This window comes from Grammomys surdaster, unplaced genomic scaffold (genome assembly GCF_004785775.1).
Source record: "Grammomys surdaster isolate TR1022 unplaced genomic scaffold, NIH_TR_1.0 149637, whole genome shotgun sequence".
Classification (NCBI taxonomy): domain Eukaryota; kingdom Metazoa; phylum Chordata; class Mammalia; order Rodentia; family Muridae; genus Grammomys; species Grammomys surdaster.
Window position 1 is genome coordinate 1 of NW_021622918.1, and position 5,958 is coordinate 5,958.

Here is a 5,958-nt window from a genome sequence, read left to right on the forward strand (position 1 = left end):
CTCCTTCTAAGAAGAACTGAATCTTAATTAGCAGTTGATGAGGGAGGGCCCAGCCCATTGTGGGTTCCGGTTCTGATAGACTAGTGGTTCTGGATTGTATAACAAAGCAGACTGAGCACGCCATGGGGGAACAAGCCAGTAAGTAGCACCCTGCTCCCCATAGCCTTTGCGTCAACTTCTTCCTCCAGGTTCTGCCTTGCTTGAGTTCCTGTCTTCACTGCTTTTGATGAACTGTTTTATGGACCTGTGAGTGAAATAAACTCTTCCTTCCCCAAGTAGGTTTTGGTCATGGTGTTTCATCATGGCAATAGTAACCCTAAAACAAGCTGTCTACCATGTGTTTTGGGACAGATTCTCTCTTTGGCTTGAGATTCTCCAAGTGTCCTAGGCATTTTGGCTAGCCATCTCCAAGGTTCCTGTCTTCACTTCTTCAACACTGGTTTTACAATCTTCAGCTGCTTATTATAATTTTTAATGTGGGTGCTGGAGATGGGACTCAGAATCATTCTTTACTTTTGCGCTGTGTGAACATTACCAACAGAACCATCTCCCCAGCCTACACTAGCTATTAAAGTTGGTCCTAAATCAAAGAAATGAGTTATCCTATACTAAAGATACAGTTTAGAATTCAAAAAGAAATCTTCAAGTTTCAAGAATTTTCTTCCTGGATCTGCTAGTTTTGGTCAACTTGATCCAAATTAGTTTCAGCTTGGAAGAAAGAACCTCAGTTGAGGAATTACCTCCATCAGATTGGCCTGTGGGGCATTTTCTTGGATAATGACTGATGTAGAATGACCTAGCTCTCTGGAGATGGTATACAACCTGGGTTCTATAAGAAAGCAGGTTAGCAAACCATATAAATGAAGACAGTAAGCAGCATTCTTCACATTTCCCCAGTCAGTTCTGCACTCTGAGTCCTTTCCTTGAGCTGTTGCCCTGGTAGATTGTAACCTGTAAGATGTAGTGACCACATTCCTCCTCAGGTTTGTTTTGCCCAATGTTTTATCACAGCAACACAGAAGCAAACTGAAAAACTTGACCTCTGAGTAATTTCAGTGTCATTTTGATGAGTGACAACATCATGGTTCTCAGATTAAGTGGATCCACAGTGATTCTCAAAGAATATTTTTCTCCTTTATGCAAATTTCTTTTTGTGGTAGTTATTTCAAGTTATTTTATTGTGATTACAACATTTCTCCTTCCCTTTCCTCCCTCCAAGCCCTTCCATATACCTCTCCCCACTCTACTTCATATTCATGGCCTCTTTTCCATCAGTTGTTAGTACACGGATGTATTTATTTGTATATCCATATATATTCCTAAATATACCTTGTTAAGTCAATATGATGTTACTTGTTTGTATATTTTCAGAGCTGACTTTTTGACACTGGTCAATCAATTGGTGTGCCCTTCCCTGGGGAGAGCCACATCTCCGAATCCCAACTTTACTCAGTTGCCTGTAGTTCTTTGTGTAGGGTTGAAGCCTTGTGTGAGAACTTTCCTGTAAAGTTCAATGTGTTTATTGGTGTCCTCCTCATTTAGCTCACAGTTGGGTGGTTGTATTGAGCAAATTTTATGCTGTAGTTTTTGATATTACTAGGAGACATAATCTCACATCAAAGGCCTTGATCCTGTGCCTCTTACAATCTTTCTGTCTCCTTTTCTATAACATCACCAGAGCCTTAGATATTGAAGTGTTTTGTAGATATATTCATTGGGGATGGGCACCACAACTCTGCATTTTGATTGTTTCTGGTTTTCTGTAGTGGTCTTCATTTATTGCAAAGAGAATTTTCATTGATAGGGTAAAGACTGCACTTATCTGTTGATGAAAAGACAAATAATTTATAGAGATTTTGTTGGTTTAGTAAAACCACCATTATAGATTTTCTTCCAATAATGATGATTTCACTAGCAAGATTAGTTAGCTAGGTTTCCAGTACCAAGCATGGTACCCCTCCTAATTGAGCAGGTCATTAAATCTAGCTAGAGAGCCATTGGTTATTGCTAAGGTATTTTTGTCACAAATGCACCCATAGGGTTATCATTCCTTGCTGGTCATTGTTGTGACTTATAGGTGTCATCGATGGATAGGTCTGTTGTTTGCCTCTCTCCTTTGTGAGCTTTCATGGTGCCTTGTGATTCCATGAAAGCTAGTTTTCAGAGAGGAGGCATTCAGGTGAGTTCCAGGGTTCTCTGGAACATGGTTCTGAAATGCACTGTGTCTTCAGCACAGAAGTGGGTAGGTAACCAAGGGCAACAGCAGTAGAATCTATGGTTTGGGATATAGGTCAGTTCCAGCTCAGGGATCTCTGGACCATGTTTCTGAAATGTGTTGTATATTCTACCTCAGGGGTGAGTGGGGAACCATGGTCAACTACACAACAGGCTGTATGTTTTGGGAGTTTCTCAGCCAGCCATGACCAACAACTTATGCTTATGTCTAGTATTGGAGGTGAAGGATGTTTATGATGCTGAATAAAAAGTAGAAACTTTTCAAGCATAGTCTACCTAGAGCTGGAGGGTGAAAGAAAGGTAAATATAGGTAGAGGAATGATATGGGTTGTAAATTATTGGGAAAGATGAATTGTAAAGGCACACCAAACATAATTTTCTTCTTTCATAATTACAACTTCCCTTCATGTTAAAAAGTCTTGGAGAGATCAAGAATTCATGGTATATATCTAAACACAATAAAAGCAATATATAGCAAACCAACAGCCAACATCAAATTAAATGGAGCGAAACTAGAAGGAAACCCACTAAAATCAGGGACAAGACAAGGCTGCCCACTCTCTCCTTGTCTATTCAATATAGCACTTGAAATTCTAGCTAGAGCAATTAGACAACAAAAGGAGATTAAGGGGATAAAATTTGGAAAGGAGGAAGTCAAAAGTATCATTATTTGCGGATAGTATACATTAGTGACCCTCAAAGTTCCACCAGAGAACTCCTACATTTAATAACTTCAGAAAAGTGGTGGGATATTAAATTAACTCAAACAAATTAGTAGCCTTCCTTTATATAAATGATAAACAGGCTGATAAAGAAATTAGGGAAACAATACCCTTCACAGTAGCCACAAATAATATAAAATATTTTGGTGTGCCACTTACCAAGAAAGAGAAAGATCTATAAGACAATAACTTCAAATTCCTGAAGAAATAAATTGAAGAAGACCTCATAAGGTGGAAAGATATCCCATGCTTATGGATTAGTAGGATTAACATAGTGAAAATGGCCATCGTACCAAAAGCAATTCACAGATTTCAATGCAATCCCTATCAAAATTCCAACACAATTCTTCACAGACATGGAAAGAGCAATTCTCAACTTCATATGGAAAAACAAAACAAAACAAACCCAAGATAGCCCAAACAAATTTCAACAATAAAAGATCTTATAGAGAAATCACCATCCCTGACCTCCATCTTTGCTACAGAGCAATAGTGACGAAGAACATATGGCGTTGATACAGAGACAGAGAAGTAGATCAATGGAATAGAATTGAAGACCTAGAAATAAATCCACACACCTATGGTCACTTGACCTTTGACAAAGAAGCCAAAAACATACAGTGGAAAAAGGAAAGCATCTTTAATAAATGATGCTGGTCTATTGGAGGTCTGCCTGGAAAAGAATGAAAATAGGTCCATATTTATCACCTTGCACAAAGCTCAAGTCCAAGTGGATCAAGAACCTCCACATAAAACCATATTCACTGAAACAAATAGAAGAGGAAGTGGGAAAGAACTTCAAACTCATTGGCACAGGGGAAAACTTCCTGAACAGAAAATCAATGGCTCAGTCTCTAAGATCAACAATTAATAAACAGGACCTTATGAAACTGGGAAGCTTCTGTAACACAATGGACACTGTCAATAGGTCAAATTGGCAACCTACAGATGGGGAAAATTTTTCACTCACCCTATATCCGATAGAGGGCTAATATCTAAAATATGTGAAGAACTCAGGAAGTTAACCTCCTCCAACCTAAATAACCCAGTTAAAAAATGGGGTACAGAGCTGAACAGAGAATTCTCAACAGAGGAATCTCGAATGGCCAAGAAGTACTTAAAGAAAGAACATCGTTGGTTGGAATAAAAACAGTATTGAATGAGTTCCAGAAAGCAGGCTTCTCAAACTCGTGGACAACAATCTGCTGAAGAAGACAACTATAAGAAACCAACTCGAAGCAATACGCAGAGAAGTACGATGAGAGAAGTTGACTCAGGAAAGAAGTCAGCTGGTTCGCAGCCAGAGAATCTTGATCCAGCCCTCCCAGGAAGATGGGGGTTTAGGGGGGTTCACTCTGCTGAGAATCCCCTTCTGGTTCTGTGCGGAAGACAAGGAAGAACAAGCAGAAGACTCCTGGCAACAGAGATGGTAGCAGTACCAGTGAAATCCCCTAGCCCCCTCAGAAGAAAAGGGTATGGGCCGACCCTACTGTGGAGAGCAAGGAGGCATTCAAGAGTAGGATGGAGGTGAAGGTGAAGATCCCTGAAGAATTAAAACCATGGCTGGTGGACGACTGGGACTTGGTTACTAAGCAGACACAACTGTTCTCGCTCTCTGCTAAAAAAGAATGTAGATGCCATCCTTGAGGAGTATGCCAATTGCAAGAAATCACAGGGAACTGTTGATAGTAAGGAGTATACAGTTAATGAAGTTGTGGGAGAGAGAAAAGTGTATTTCAATGTGATGCTGGGCACTCAGCTGCTCTACAAGTTTGAAAGGCCTCAGTATGCTGAGATTCTGCTAGCTCACCCTAATGTGCCTATGTCGAAAATCTATGGGGTGCCACACCTACTGAGATTATTTGTGAGAATTGGATCAATGTTGGCCTATATGCCCCTTGATGAGAAAAGCCTGGCATTATTGCTGGGTTATCTACATGATTGCCATAAGTATCTGGCAAAGAATTCTGCCTCGGTGTTTACTGCCAGTGATGACAAAATGTCTTCTGCTGACTATCATTGCAAAGCCCTTGTGTAGGTCTACTGACCACTCACTATTGTCTGGCATCTGTAAATACTTCTGCTTAGCTCTTTCATTGTATAATTGTTGTTCTTTAAAACTGCCAACGTAAAACAGGGTTTATGTTTCAGTTTGTTTCCTGTTCTGTTGTAGATAGGAAATAAAAGGATGCCCAGCTCCTTTCCTCATTTCAAAGTTGCTACCAGTGTATGAAGTAATTGGACAAAGAAGAAATTGGGTAGACCAATTTATTGCCTAGTTGACAACATTGCTTGAATGCTGGTGGTTCTATCCCTTTGACACTACACAGTTTTCTAATATGTGTCAATGCTATGTGATGAAATGCCCTGGTTCATGGTGCCAAAGGTTCAATTTGATGTATATACCTCGAAACCCATGCATTTGTGCTTTGTTTAAAAAAATGGTGCTTGACATCTGTAAGCAGCCCATCCTCTGCAAGTTCATCTTTGTTGTTCCTTAGGCATTCATTCTGTCTTTCCTCAAATAGTTAAAGGATGGTGATTTGTTTCCTGGTGTTTGTATTTGAGTCTACCACATTGTTGTGTAGCCACAGTTTGCTGAAAAGTTGATGTTTTAGGAATTGTATGTCACATCTTAAATCAAACTGGTTTCTAAATTTCAAAGCAGAAAAAAAAAGAGAAATGTTTAACATCTTTAGTCATAGGGAAATGCAAATCAAAATTCCCTGAGATTACACCTTACACCAATCAGAATGGCTAAGATCAAAACCTCAGGTGACAGCACATGTTGACAAGGATGGGCAGAAAGAGGAACACTTCTCCATTGCTGGTGGGATTCCAAATTAGTACAACCACTCTGGAAATCAATCTGGTGGTTCCATAGAAAATTGGGAATATTTCTACCTGAAAACCTAACTATACCACTCCTGGTTATATATCCAAAAGATGTTCCACCATACCACAAGGACTTGTGCTCCACTATGTTCATAGCAGCCTTATT

At 39.6% G+C, this 5,958-nt stretch overlaps 1 pseudogene; it reads left to right on the forward strand.

The window, feature by feature from the left end:
* Positions 1-4,116: 4,116 nt before the first annotated feature.
* LOC114615801 lies at positions 4,117-4,995 on the forward strand (annotated as a pseudogene).
* Positions 4,996-5,958: the final 963 nt, after the last annotated feature.